The 15835-nt window shown below is 45.9% G+C and overlaps 1 protein-coding gene across 2 annotated transcripts in view; it reads right to left on the reverse strand.

Annotated features, from left to right (window-relative positions):
* Positions 1-15457, reverse strand: part of CREB1 (cAMP responsive element binding protein 1) — a 52368-nt gene extending 36911 nt beyond the window's left edge. For both annotated transcript variants that reach the window (XR_007495873.1, XM_049773285.1), the window contains exon 1: positions 15377-15457. The gene's annotated coding sequence lies outside the window, so the exon portion shown is untranslated. The remainder of the gene's footprint in view (positions 1-15376) is intronic.
* Between the last annotated feature and the right edge of the window lie 378 nt (positions 15458-15835).

Consider the following 15835-nt stretch of genomic DNA (forward strand, 5'->3'; position numbering starts at 1 on the left):
AATGGTCCCCCCCACACCTCTACCAGGAGTGAACCTTGAACAAAGAACTAGAAGTATCATTGAACACTGTCACCTTTGGCCAAAAACCAAGGCTTTTTGTTTGTTTGTTTTGGGGGCCACACCTGCTGGCACTCAGGGGTTACTCCTGGCCAACTTGGGGGACCGTATGGGATGCTTGGGATTAAACCCTGTTGTCCACATGCAAGGCAAATGCCCTCTCCACTGTTGCTCCGGTCCTCAAGTTTATTTAAAAAATCAACTTCTCTCATAAAAAAAAAAACCTCATTAAAATTAAGTTTCTCTCATAAGATTTTGCTATGAGCAAAATCTTAAAATTATAGTAAAACTTCAGTGAAATGAATGTATTATGGATAGAATATAAGATTTTGTAAAGAAGAAGAAAAGACAAAAGATGTTAAAAAAGGAACACAATGAACAACCAGTGATATGAGAGAGGAGAAAGACAACTCTGGGGCCAGAGCCAATACTGCAGCAGGAAGGGGTTTGTACACACAGCTGTCCTGGGCTTGATCCTGATTGTATTCTCCCCGAACCTGTCAGGAGTGACCTCTAAGTTAGAGCCAGAAGTAAGCCCTGAGCACTGCTGAGTGTGGAGGAAAAAAGCCTCTTAAAATAAGCTATTTTACAATTTTATGCCATTATACTAGATTATAACAATGTCTATTATATTCCATCCCACTATTATATAACACATTATTATGTAGCTATATGTCTATATATATTGAAAGATCCCACAAGAAAGAAATCTTTTCTAAAACAAAAAATTACTTTAACTTTTAACAATGTGTATTTTATACTTTCTACTTGCATTAAAGTATAGTATCCAAGCACATATACACATTGGGACATATATACACAAGAAGAGATATTTAGTTTTAAGCCCTCTTTTTGGAAAGTTACCATGCCTACTGGACATTGCTTACTCATCCCCAGCACCTCAAGCTTGCCCACCACCACCTGGTGTAACCCCCAAACCACCCAATATTCTGCAGATTATTTGGGCCAAAGTACCTTTGAGCAATACAGAATACAGTCGCAAACGCCCTACCGCTGTGCTATCTCTCTGGTCCCTTGTCTAGTTATTTTCAACTGTGGCTTTTTGTTTGAAAGCCTGTTAACATGCATTCTTGACCTTCAACATGTCTTGATTTAATTTTCTGAAGTGTTATTGTGATTAATTTACTAAAGAGTAGCAAAATGTTCAGGCGCTACACAAAAGACTGTAACTCTGCAGGAATCAGTAACTATTTTGGCTCAGCCTCTTCCTCTACAATAACTTTCCCTTGGTTGTTAATCCTGAAATACCTCTCCTTTCACTCTATCATCCAACCTAGCAGAACTGAGATGGAGATCAATACTGAACATTTTAGCAATGCTCCAGGTTTCTGTCCCCAACAAAAACGACAACTTTCGGGGCCAGAGTGGTGGCGCAGGGCGTAAGGCATCTGCTTTGAGCGTGCTAGCCTAGGACGGACCGAGGTTCGATCCCCTGGCAGACCATATATATGGTCCCCCAAGTCAGGAGCAACCCCTGAGCATCATCAGGTATGGCCCCAACCCCCCCCCCAAAAGACAACTTTCCATGTAAATACAGCACAGTCTTCAATGAAGTCCAACTACTGTTCGGGTATACAAGCCAGAATACATTACGTATTTACTCTGCACACACCAACCTCAACTTGTAAAGACTCCATGAGACCGATCACATCTTGACAAAATGAGGTCACATATATATGTTTATGTGTATGAGAAGTTAAAATAGTGTCTTGATGGGGTCGGAGAGATAGCATGGAGGTAAGGCGTTTGCCTTTCATGCACCTGTGCCTGCCAGGGGTGATTTCTGAGTATAGAACCAAGAATAACCCCTGAGCGAGGCCGGGTGTGACCTAAAAAAAAAAAAAAAGTGTCTTGTCCAAGTAATATGAATTCTTCCTTATTTTGTTTGTTTTTGGGTCACACTTGACTGTTCCCAGGGGTTGTATTCTCCTGGTGGTGCTCAGTAGGGACTACATGGGAGAAGTCAGGGACTGAACTCAGATCAGGTGAGTGTGTGTGTGGGGGGACGACAAGTGTGCTATCCATTGTGCTACCTCTCTGGCCCCACAGGGAATGTTGAATTTTCTAAACAAGGCTTACCTCCCTTAATCAAGGAACAAATTCATACTGTAGACTCTACAGCTTATATATTACAGGAAACAAGAAAGTGTTATATAGTTTTAGTGTTAGATGGTCTGAATTTGATGAGATTGACTTGTAAAACAAAAGGCATAAAAACTTGATTATATTCTTTTATATATATTTTATACTTATATACTTTTACAAATTCCTTATGTAAATAGTAAATAGCATAAATCAACCATGTCTACCAAAAGATAGTATAAAGGAAAAATAAATATTTTCATATCATTTTCTAATTTTAGAAACTTTTATGTTCAGTACTTACAAAGTACTGCAGTTTTGTCATTATTTTCTAGTAACTTTTAAGTGTAGTATATTCTGTGATACTAACCTAGAAGTATTTAACAGTTAATGTTAAAAAGCTATTTCACAGGGCCCGGAGAGATAGCACAGCGGTGGCAAGCAGCCTTGCAAGCAGCCGATCAGGACCAAAGGTGGTTGGTTCGAATCCCGGTGTCCCATATGGTTCCCCGTGCCTGCCAGGAGCTATTTCTGAGCAGACAGCCAGGAGTAACTCCTGAGCATCGCTGGGTGTGGGCCCCCCCCCAAAAAAAGCTATTTCACAGACTTCTGTTAGAAGGGAAGTAGTACAGCAAAGTAAGACACTTGCCTTGCACGTAGCCGATCCCGTTTTGGATCCCCACACCCCATCAGGTCTCCCAGACCCACCAGGAATGACCTGAGTACAGAGCAAGGCAGGAGTGAGCCCCAATTGCGACTGGGTATGGCCCAACACCTCAAACAAACAAAATAAAAAATAGAAATAAAAAGCAACTGGATTTATAGAAACATATCGCATGGTTTATGATGGGCATCCCAGACAATGTGCCGTGGAACGGGAGTGATATTCTACAGCAGTTGGGCGTTAATCCGCATTAAGCCAGGATTTGAACCCCACATCCCACAGGTTCCCTTGCGCACTGCTGGAAGTAAACCAGAAACAAACAAAAGCCCAGGATATAACTAATTCTTCAATAAGAAAACGAGTGATTTCTCCTTTCAAAGCACTGGCAAGACAGATTTGTTTTGTTTTCCTGGAGGTAAAAGAGGGAGGACTCAGGCTCTGAGACAAGCCTTCCCCTGTCTGGTCACCAAGACACTGTTGTTTAGCAAAGCAGCAAACCATGACTGTGCATTAACTCAGGCACCATTTTATCTCCCCTTCCCAGTCTCGTCTCTTCTATCAACTTCTAAATAAGTACTACCAAATGGATTTTTCAAACATGTCCCCCTTATCTCTTTTATTTATTTTATAAACTCTTTAAATGAATCACTGTGAGATAGTTAAGTTGTTCATTGATTGAATTTCAGTCATACAATGTACAACACCCTTCACCAGTACACATTTCCTGCCACCAATATCCCCAGTGAAACAAAATTTTCCCTCCCTCCCCCCACTCTCTCTTTTGGTTTTTGGGTCACACCCAGCAGCGCTCAGGGGTTACTCCTAGCTCTACACTCAGAAATTGCTCCTGGCAGGCAGGAGACCATATGGAATGCTGGGATTCAAAACACCGTCCTTCTGCATGCAAGGCAAATGCCCTACCTCCATGCTATCTCTTCAACCCCACAAAATTTTCTTGAGAATAATTTTTGACAGATAATTTTCAGAAAAGCAATTTGCATGTTGAATGAGTGAAGTTGTCTTCAATTTTTAAACTCTATGTTAATTTAATATGAAATAAGAGCTCATAAAAATTATGTCATGTTAATATTTATCCACTTACTCAATGAAGGACTATGTTTCGGAAATACAACCTTCAAATGGAAAATAAACGGCAGCTTATTTTTAAACAATTTTAAAAAATTAAAAAAATTTAAAACAACAATTTAGGGGTCCGAAGAGATAGCACAAGCGGCATTTGCCTTGCAAGCAGCCGATCCAGGACCAAAAGGTGGTTGGTTCGAATCCCAGTGTCCCATATGGTCCCCCGTGCTTGCCAGGCGCTATTTCTGAGCAGCCAGCCAGGAGAAACCCCTGAGCACTGCCGGGTGTGGCCCAAAAACGAATAAATAAATAAAACAATTTAAAAGCATAACAATTATTGATAGTTATGCACTAAACTTCATTTTGAAATGCTGTATTTGGGTCATCATTAACCAATGAAAATTCATTTTTCTGAAACAATATTATGGAAGTTATAGGAATTTTGGTTTTCTCTGACTTCACAATAAATAACTAAAGATGTTAAGAAATTTATAAGGAAATTAAAAGCTTGCTCTCAGCTGCATGAGTTTCCAAGGATATAAGTATAAAATTATCTGTAGACAATGGAACAAAGTACATGAGGCAACATGCTAGTCATTTGTTTTGCTTGACAGAAAAAGCCCAAGCACTTGACACACATAAAGATACACTGAACAATATTTAAAAACTGGCCATGGTTCATCTGCAATCTGAATGGATTTTACATACAATTTCAATAAAAGACAATTTGTGTTCAGGTGCCTTTATTTATTTTTTTGGTTTTTGGGCCACACCCGGTGACGCTCAGGGGTTACTCCTGGCTATGCGCTCAGAAGTTGCTCCTGGCTTGGGGGACCATATGGGATGCCGGGGGATCGAACCACCGCGGTCCGTCCAAGACTAGCGCAGGCAAGGCAGGCACCTAACCTCTAGCGCCACCACCCGGCCCCGTTCAGGTGCCTTTATAACAAATCTAAAAACAAACAATTAAGTTCAAGCTTTAGGGCAAACCATACTGTTCTGGTTTAACCAACCTGGCACTAATTTCTAGTACGGTCATTTTGATGAGCCAATATACTCTATTAAGCTGTATCTCATGTCTCGGAGGTGGGAGGTATAATCACAGTATTCCATTCAAGTTAATGAAAATTCCAGGTAGAAACTTTTACAATGAGCCCTGAAACTGAATTTCCTTGGCTTTCAAAAATTAAACTTGCATTTCATCCTTCTCTCTAAGAGCTTCAAATAAAAGCCAGTAAGGGAGAGCCAGGAAAGAATTAGTACCAGTGACCTACACCCACAGGATACAACTGACAGCAAGGGTCAAAGTCACAGCACACATCTACCTTACAAGCACCGACCAAGGGTTCAATCCTGGGCATCCCAACTGGTTCCCAGAACCCACCAGGAGTGACCCCAGAGTTAAGAGGCAGGGGAAAGCTCAGAGCACAGGGTGTGGCCCCAACCTCCCCAAAAGGTAAATGATAGTAAAAACAATGAATAACAAAAAAAAGGGAGAGACAGGAGCAGATTACTTGAGGTTATCTGTCTACTGCAGCAAGTCTGATAAACAGATCACGATCTTTTTTTTTTTTTTTTTAGAAAGATCACTTTTCAGCCTTCCTATAAGTGAACTTCTATGGACATCAACGAGTTATTTAGGAACAAAGATATTAGTAATCACTAGTATAAAACTACAACTCTGAAAATCTTTTCCACAAAGTAAAAATTCTACAAAAAATTATTAAGACTATGATCTTAACTTCAGGGAAAAGTCTTTACCAGCAAGTAAATTATCAAAACTCTCCAGGGCTGTTTGGTTATCTGCTAAAGAAAAGGAATTTTGGGGCCGGGCGGTGGCACTAGAGGTAAGGTGCCTGCCTCACCTGTGCTAGCCTTGGATGGACCGCGGTTCGATCCCCCGGTGTCCCATATGGTCCCCCAAGCCAGGAGCGACTTCTGAGCTCATAGCTAGGAGTAACCCCTGAGCGTCACTGGGTGTGGCCCAAAAACCAAAAAAAAAAAAAAAAAAAAGAAAAGGAATTTACTCCTTCCTTGATGGTATAAGTTTGTGTAGAGTGAATTTCCCCAATACAGTGTTGTTTAAAAGTAGGGGCCAGAGAGGTGGCGCTAGAGGTAAGGTGTCTGCCTTGCAAGCGCTAGCCAAGGAAGGACTGCGGTTCCATCCCCCAGCATCCCATATGGTCCCCCCAAGCTGGGAGCGATTTCTGAGTGCATAGCCAGGAGTGACCCCTGAGCATCAAATGGGTGTGGCCCAAAAACCAAAAAAAAAAGGCAATACAAAATACCCAAAAATACCCCCCTAAAAAAAAAGTAATACAAAATACCCAATCATAATAAATTATGTCATAGCAATAAATTCCCAAAATATAGCATTTCAAATAAGAAGGTACTTGTTTCTTTTTTTACCTTCATTTCTTTCCCTCAATCCCTTCTACCAAGGGATCTGGACAGTGTAAAGGAATAAAGAGAGGAGGATGGTGGCATCTAACTCCAAACAGGAGTTCCTGTTTTTTTTTTTTTTTTTTTTAATTCAGTAAGATATTTTGAAAGCCTGACTTTCAGAAAAATTCAGTAAATGTTTAAAAATTAAGAAAACAAAACAGGGGGCCGAAGTGATAGCACAGTGGTAGGGCATTTGCCTTGCACGCAGGTGACCCAGGACAGACCTTGGTTAGATCCCCGACGTCCCATATGGTCCCCCCAAGCCAGGAGCGATTTCTGAGCACAGAACCAGGAGTAACCCCTAAACATCACAGGGTGTGTTCCCCCCCCCCGAAAGAAAACAAAACAGATGAACTGGAAATAAGAAGAGTCAGAATGACCCCCAATCACTCACAGGTATGGCCTAATCCATCCTGTGGACCCCAACACAAATCAAAATGGGTAAGTGATCTGAACAAGCTTTTCAAAATTCTGCAATGATTTCTTAAACACAAAGATGTTAAGTATCATTAGTTACTAAGGAAACACAAACCAAAGCAACAACTTAGGTATCACTTACCAATTACTATAATGATCATAACGAGCAAAAAAAAAAAAAAAAAAAAAAAACAAACCACGAATGCCCTCTCATACACTGTAGAAAGTAAAGCAGCTCGGGCAATCTGGTGGTCTCAAATAGTTAAATCTAGTTCAAAACAGCCCTAGGCCTCTGACAAGAGAAATGAAAGCAAAGCAGATCCACTGGGTGGACATTCATGGCAATATTATTCATAAATCTCCCAATGCCTAAGAACGCATGAAAAAAATGTATACCCACAAAATGGAAAATCATGTAGTAATAAAAAGCACAAAGTACTGATATATTGGTGAACTCTGAAGATATGAAGGAGAAGAAGCTCACAAGGAACTAATGTGAACGAATGGATGAATTCACTGCTCAGGTCCAAGCAAATCTAGAGAAAGTCGACTAAGTGTTGCCTGAGTTGGAGATGAAAGAGGGTAAGGGTGATGCTACAGTGATATATGAGGTTTTGGGGGGTTAATGGAAGACCACAAACTAATTTGAACACAACTTCAGAATCAAGTCAAAGGCACTTAAATGTAGACTTGCGGAGGAAACTATACAGGGTGTGTGAATCCTACTTGAATAAAGCTGTTCTCCAAAAATGAGTCTTAGGGAGCTGGGGAAATGCACAAAAGGCTGGACCCAAGGCTCTTCATGCAACCGGCAGGGGTTCCCGTTCTAGACCCAGCACTGCATGGCCTACCCAGCCCCCCAACCCCAGGCACTCAGCCAGCTGATCCTCATGACTGTGCACAGGGATCACTCACTACAGTGCTCCTGGGGAGTGAACAGGATGGACCCCTTGCAAGAACAGCGCCTAAAGAAGGCCTACAAGACTTCTGGGCCCTTCAGTCTTTATTTTGTAAAGGGCATAGCAGTGCCGTGAAAGGTTGTGAAAGCCAGACAAGGAAACTCACTTCCTAGTTTCTGTGGTCTATACTGGGCCCATAGGGAAGGTGCAGGGGGTGGGGGTGTCTCTTGGGACCAAGGCCCACCCCTAAGGCCTGTCTGTGCCCTACCTATATGAGCCATATCCTGGCCCCAGGGCTTCAGTCTAAAGAGCAACTAAAATCAATTCATTTCGATCTTTAATAGTTCTACCTACATCTATTTTCTCATTTTTTAATAATTAAAAAAAGATTCATGTACAATATTCACTAAATTGACTAGATAGGTAACTATTCAAAATGGTATTTTTAGGGGCCTGAGAGGCAGCACAGCGGGTAAAGCATCTATCTGCCTTGCACACAGCCAGCCTAGGGTCCTCAGAGCCTCCCAGGAGTGACCCAAACCCAAAACAAACAAAAACAACCCTCGGGGCCGGGCGGTGGCGCTGGAGGTAAGGTGCATGCCTTGCCTGCGCTAGCCTAGGACTGACTGCGGTTCGATCCCCCGGCGTCCCATATGGTCCCCCAAGAAGCCAGAAGCGACTTCTGAGCGCATAGCCAGGAGTAACCCCCGAGCATCACAGGGTGTGGCCCAAAAACCACAAAACCAAAAAACAAAACAAAACAAAACCAAAACAACCCTCTTCCTAGAAGCAGATAAAAATGACAAGCTCATTTATTCTTTCAGAAATACATTTCTATGACCAAAGACCAAAATTAACTTTAGATCTATTCTCTACTCCTATACCAAGGTAATTCTGGCTCTTCTTTTCCAACCAATGTCTCTCTAGAGAAAAAAAACAAAGCAACGGACTCCCTCAACATTTTCCTTGTAGCTGCACCAGAGATGAAGACTACAGGCAGTAAGAACAGAGGCGCATGCTTCTCTCTTTTGGAAAGACAGGTCCAGAATGCCAGGGCCATAATGTGGTGGGAAAGGCTTTACCTTGCACTGGGAGGGACATCCCAGTATCCCATATATATATATATATACATACTGAGCCTGCCAGGAGTGATTCCTGAGGGTAGAGCCAAAACTGGCCCTGAGCATCACCAATCACCCCCATTTCATTGATGGTATAATCTTGATCCTCTTACTCATCCCCCCAAAGGAAAAAATGAAGGCAACTCCAGCATAGAGGCTGACAGTCAGAGTCACTGGAGTGCAGGGCTTGTGTGGCCTCTGCTGTCCCATTCCTGTCCTGGACACTGTTCCAGCCAACCTTGCACACGTGAGTTTTGTTCCAACTGCTCAAGCAAAAAAACTATAAATGATTTAGGCACTGGCATCAAGACTTGGCAAAATACAATCCTCTACTTACTATTGGACTAAAGCCCCAAATAAAAAAATCACACACCCCCATTTGTAACCCAGAAGACAGGAGCAAAACTAGGTGAAATACAACAAAACCATCTTTTTAGTCATATCTGGCAGAACTGAGGGGGAAAAAGATGGAAACAAAAAGGGACCCAGGAAACACAAGGCAAGTGTGTGTATCTACCTTGAAAACAGAAATAACCTAAATAACAAGGAAAGTGAATGGCTCTTTTTACCGGATTTCAAGAGGTCCACAAAGCTATCCTTGCAGAATAAAATCACTTTTTCCTTCTAACTTCAGGAAGTGAACAGGGACTGGCTTCTTAGTTTTGATGGGGGTGGGGGACACACACATGACTGGCAGTGAGTGCTCAGAGGTTATACTGATTCATGGGTGCGGGTGGTGGTGGTGGTGGACTGGGATGAAGTTGATCCTGCAGCACTCAGGGCAGGGCATCCACCGCAAATGACACAGTGCAGTTACAGGCAAGCAGCTTTGCAGCGGGATCCACCAGTGCAAGTCTCTTAATGACCAACTGTTACCAACAGTATCGTCTGCACCATCAGTTTGGTGCTTTCCCATCTATCAATTTTACCTCCACCCCAAAAAGTCCAACCTACGCTGAGCTGACCCAAGCACCGATCGATCCCTCAGACTAGTGCCTGAGCATAGATCTGAGAGTGATCTGGGAGCTCCCTCCCCCTCCCTGCAAAAGCAGGGGACTTCTCCTTCAGAGTCACCTTGGGGGCTGGAAAGCTTATCAGGCACACTCGGGATCCACTGGTTCCGCTTCCAGCACCTCCCAGTTCCTGGAGGACAGCTCAGGAGGGAGCATTTGGTAGGGAATAGACCCTTCCCCTATTAATCCCAAAGTGACCCCCAAACAAAACTTTTGGGGTTGAAAACAGTCACTGGAGGAAGTTCAGGGCTCTAAGGCTCTCAACAATAGGGCTGAATTAAGTAACACTGGTGAGTTAGTTCATTCTTAGGCAGCTTTACAGGCCTCTATGCCAAGAGCCCTGGACTAGAACTTTCTTAAAATAGGAAGTAAGCCCAGAGCACTCCTGGATGTGAACTCCCCCAACAGATAGAATAAAAAGAAAATGATAATGAGGCAGTTTCAAGTAACTTCCTGTCACAGACTAGTATTCAAATCCAGTCTAGATATGCCCTCAAAGAAATGCAGATGCCCTGAGTTAAATTCTCCAAGACATAAAAACTGGGCCAAGGACTCTCAGCTACCTCCTCCTGCACCCCAAACAGTCACGCTGAGCACTGTGAGGGAAGGGAAAAGACCTAAAAATGAAAATAAAGCCAAGAAGCTCCAGAGCTCTAATACAGCAGGCAGAGCACTTGCTGTGCATTGGCAGTCTCAGGTTCAATTCCCATAATCCCAATGGCCAATCCTCTGAACACAGCCAGGAGTGATCCCTGAGTACAGATCCAGGAGCTGAGCAAAACCAAGTGTGCCACCCCCAAATCCCCTAAAAATGACTTAAAAAATTTAAAAACACAATATAGATGCATCTATATGTCCAAATATAATTTTTTGGAAGCTTTCTATGGGCCAATACAAAAACGAAGAAACAAGATCCAGGCTCATAAGTGTAGCAGCTATGAGTTGCGGTGGGGGAGGACTTGCGTGGGGGGGGGGGCACGCATCTAATACACATAACTATTTCGGGGGCCCCAGTTGAGATCCCCAAGAGCACTGCTTACACTGCCACCCCTCCCCATTGTAAAAGAAAAGGGCAGGTGGCCTGAGAAGAAAATGTGCGTAAGTACAAGTGCATGCACCAGGGCAAAACTGGCACTTTGGTGAGTGGAGAAAGAACACCTGAATCTTTGCTGTCGTTATATTTTAGATGAAAGTCTGGGCAGTTGAGGCCAGAGATCATTACAGGAGGCAATATGCCTTGCAAAGTGCCAGCTCAGACTCCACTCACCAATATGCACCCCCCCCCCAACAGGTGTAACCCTTGAGCAGAATGAAGAGCAAATGCTGAGACCAGCGGTGCAGACCAATCCTTCCTCGGATTTAGTAATAAAATGAATTATTCAGAAATAGAATGGGGGAAAAGCTAATGGTTCCATTGGTCACGTGTGGGGTCTCTCCCCAGCCTGCTTTCCTAGGATGTAAGTTCTGCTATTTGTTGCTGTGCTCCCTAAATTTGAGTCAAAATAACAGCATAAATCTTATCTGGATTGGATAAACTCCTAACCCAGAGTATAAAACACAATTAAATAATGAACAATTCTTTAAATAGGAAACATTTGTCAGCACTTGTGAAACGCATGTCATTTATTATGTACTGACTTATTTACGCAGCTGAGTTTATGTGATCCCTGTGGTTCTGAGTTACACACTTGCACATTTATGACCGAAATGGAGAGAGGGAGAAACTGCCCAAGGTCTGGGAACTAGGCAGGATTAGCTATCATTAACCGTACCCATTAGCTCACAGCCCTATAAAGTAGGGGGGGTTTATGCTATAGTTAAGTGAACACATGACAGTGGGACGATAGCTGTGGGCCTAGGATTGCAACCTCCAATATTCTTTGCATCAACTACATACCCTCTGTGGCTAAATGCTAACTGAATTCTCTGAATTACTACACACTGTTGGCTGAAGTGAGGCTGCAGTAGAAAAAACAAATCTTGACATTTTTTTCTGTTGACTCGACAGTTCAAATTTTAACTCAACTTCTCAATAAAGCTATCACTGGAAGTAACATCAAGATTTTGCTTACAAAACTAGCAGGCTGGCTATAAACAAGTCTTTATGGCTGGTATGAATTGATACAGGGTAGCAATGAAGTTGTATCTTTCTGAGGTCAAAAGGCAAAAAATAATTTTTACATGGCTGAGGACACATTCCTGGTGTTACTATAAACAAATAAGCCCCTCAAAACAAAATCCGATCGTTCTTTAAAATGAGACATAATAAAATTATAGACATGAAAATTTCTATTAATCGCCTGTAACTAATAAAATTAACTTGGGAAAGCAGATAAAGATTTCATTTATTAATCACACTGCCTTTTTCTTCGGCAGTTTTCTGTGAGAAAAAAAATCATTCAAAAGGGATAGCAGGTTCTAAGAAATGCCCTTTAAAATCTTTCCAGTCAATTTGTATCAAAGATATCTTTCTTTCTAAATACAGGGGTCCATTAATAAAAAGGTCAAGCAGATCTAAATTTTAGAGGGAGAAGTATAAATTTAGTATCAGGCTCCAAATATTTAAATTTTCAAGTATTAATAAAAAGTTTGGAAATCCTCAATTTATGAACTTGGTCCCTCGAGCCTGCCAGGAGTGATTTCTGAGTATAGAGCCAGGAGTAACTCCTGAGCACTCCCGGGTGTGACCCAAAAAAGAAAAAAAGAAAAGAAAAGAAAAGAAAAGAAGGGGCCGGAGAGGTAGCATGGAGGTAAGGCGTTTGCCTTTCATGCAGGAGGTCATCGGTTCGAATCCCGGCGCCCCATATGGTCCCCTGTGCCTGCCAGGAGCAATTTCTGAGCCTGGAGCCAGAAATAACCCCTGAGCACTGCCGGGTGTGACCCAAAAACCACAAAAAAAAAAAAAAAAAAAAAAAAAGAAAAGAAAAGAAGGAACCTATTAGAATATTTTCTTATATTTGGTTTTTGGATCACACCCGGCAGCGCTCAGGGTTACTCCTGGCTCTATACTCAGAAATCGCTCCAGGCAGGCTCCAGGGACCAAATGGGATGCCGGGATTCGAACTGCTGTCCTTTTGCAATGCAAGGCAAATGCCCCACCTTCATGCTATCTCTCCAGCTCTCATTGTAATATATTTTAAGGGAATAAAATTCCTAGTCCATTGCTACTTATGGGAAAAAAAAAACCCAGTAACCTACCATCACTGATACTATAATTTCCCTAGTGTTAGAAATAAACCAATTTCTTCAAGTCTTAAGGAAAAATGCTATAGCAGGATCTTCCTAAACTAAGCCTCTCTGTTGACTGACATGTTGCTACGGTGGTCTTTTCAAGACTGGAGAAAAAACAGGGCAGAACAGAGTGAGCACAGTCAGAAAGTCCAAGAGACATGGTTTCTGTTAGCAATCGCTATTTATTTCTACCAAGAACCTTTGCAAGTATGTAGCCATTACATTTTGCACTGTGACAAAAGGTCTCTCAAAAAAACAGACGGTTTATCCTTTGCACTGCTCAGGTAACTTTGTCTTACTTTTCCATCAGGAACTGAGCAACTGCCATTTCAATAGCCGTGACCACAAGTCCTCTTAAAAGACTAGTGCTTGCTCGAGAAGGCAGAGCAGAGCTGAGGCTAGACTTTCAGTTCTGACTTTAAATAAGAAAGGTCTGACAGACCTCAAAGGGCATAGCTAGGTTCTTCAAAAACTCCCTTATTAGTGTTTAATGTGACAGTGCCTCTTCTGCTCTTCAGAAAAAAAAATTTTTGTTTTAAGCTGTGGGGCTTAGTTTCTTGCCAGCCTCAGCCTGGGGCTGCCTACTGCATTCAAGACAAATAATGGCTACTCTTAAATGCCTATTTTTAGAGTAAGAATTAATCTTTTATTTATGTGTAGACAGAAATTAGGAGGGGACTCAGGAGGCTGGGTGAAGTAAACAAGGGGAAACCCACAAAACCCTAAAAGCCATGGACACAGGCTGACCGAAAAAAAGTGGTGTAAAAAAAAAAGTGTACCGACTAATATTAGCTCTAACAAAGTGCTTCGTCTCGGATGGACTTCCAGTGCTTATTACCTTACCGAAGGGGACTAAAACCGAAACTGCCTTCGAACACAACAGCTTCCCTTTTACAGGCTCCCAACAGTGTTTTAAAAAAAGTTCTTACAAGCATGTTTTCCCCCAAGCAGCGTTCCTTTCCCCGCTGCACACATTTCCATGAGCACTGACAAATAAAAAGAAATAAAGGGGGGAATAAAAGAGGGAAACAGATCAAAAAATTGGGGGGGGGGGGAGTGGTGGTTTAAAAAAAAAACCTGCAGGGGTTCACATCATTCTTTCAGCCAAGTGCACATGCAACGAAAAAGCTTTTTGTTTTGTTTTGCTTTTTTTCCTATTCCCCCCACCGGTGGAGTGGGTGGGCGCCGCAGAACCCGGGCGGGAATAAAATAACAGGACTAGCGAAGAAAACCGTGGGCTTCCAACTTTATTATTGCAGAGAGAGGAAAGGAAAGAAGGAGAGAAGGGAGGAAGAAGGGTGCGCGGGGAGGCTTGGAGCTGTGCAACGAACGAGCGTTGTTTCCCCGCGCCCTGGAGCCGGGCCCGGCCGGCCGGCCCGCGGTCCCCTCCAGCGCAGCCCTCGCCGTCTCCTCCGGCCTCGAAGGCGGCCGCCAACGACACCCCCCGCAGGCGCCCGGACGCCGGAGCCGGACATGGGCCCGGCCGGGTGGGAGAGGCGAGTGGAGACGAGTGCAGGCCAGGCGAGGCGAGGCGAGGCGAGGCGAGGCGGGCCGGGGCCGAGCTAAGGCTGAAGCTGAAGCTGAGCCTGATCCGGGCAGGGTCCGAGCGGGCAGCGGGCGGGCGGGCGGCCTCCCTCGGGGCGGCTCGGCTCGGCGCTCCCGGCTCCACGCCCGGCCCGGCCCGGCCCCGCGGCGGGAAGGCAGGCAGGCAGGCAGGCAGGCAGGCGGCCGCCCGCCCGCCCGCGCATACCGGGCCCGGCTGCATGCCCGGCCCATCCGCGGCCCGGCTCCAGCTCCAGCTCCAGCTCCATCCTCGCGGCTCTGGCTCCGGCTCGAGGCCTCAGCCCCGGCCCCGGGTGCGGGTGCGGGTGCGGTGGCTCCGTCTCGCCTCGCCTCGCCTCGCCTGGTCTCGCTTCGCTCCCGTCCTTTCCTTCGCTCGCCTTCCCTTCCCGGCCCGGCCCGGCCCGGCCCGCCCGCCGCCGCCCCCCGCCAGGAGCGCCTCCGCTGGCGGCCGGCAGAGTCGCTGCGCCGGGGCGGCCGCTGCCCGGGGCCGCCGCCATTATCCTTTGTTCGCTGCAGCCGCGCCGAGGCGCCGGGGCCCGGGCCGAGGCTCCATCTTGGCCGCGGCCCGGCGAGCGCGGCCGGCCGGCGCCTCCCGGGCCCCCCGCCGGGCCCCCCGGCTCTCGGGGCGGCGGCAGGGCTCGGGGCGCGGCGCCTCTTACCGGGCCGCGCGGCTGGGCTCCTCCGTCACTGGTCGCGCCCGGCGCCCGCGGCTCGGCGCCGTTTTATTCTCGGCCCCACGTAACACACCGCGTCAAACTACACCTCCGCCGCGTCACTCACCGACACTCGCGCTTCTCCCAGCCGCGCGGGCCACAGGCAGCCGCCGCCGCCGCCGCCGACTGAGGAGCCGCCGCCAGCCGGGGAGCCGGGCAGCGCCGCCCAGTGCCGAGCCCGCGCCGGACGCGCCCGGAAACGCCCGAGCGCGCTTCGGGGGCCGCTCGGCAGGCCCCGCCCCGAGCCGAGCCCGCGCGCCGAGCGGCCGAACGCCTTCGGGCATCTCCGCGCGGCGGCCGAGCGCGGCCCGGACGTCGCCGAGCGCCTTCGGGCAGCTGCCGGGCGTCTTCGGGAAACCGCCGAGCGCTTTCGGGCGCCTTCGTCCGTGGAGGCCCGGCCGGCGCGCCGGGGCTGGACCCAGGCGGGCCCGGGGAGCTGCGGGGGCTGCACCGAGCCGGGCGGGCCCCCGGGAGGATTTGGCGGGGAGGAGGAGTCCTCCACCGCGCGTTCCGGGGCTACTGACGG

This window comes from Suncus etruscus, chromosome 5, assembly GCF_024139225.1.
Source record: "Suncus etruscus isolate mSunEtr1 chromosome 5, mSunEtr1.pri.cur, whole genome shotgun sequence".
NCBI lineage: Eukaryota > Metazoa > Chordata > Mammalia > Eulipotyphla > Soricidae > Suncus > Suncus etruscus.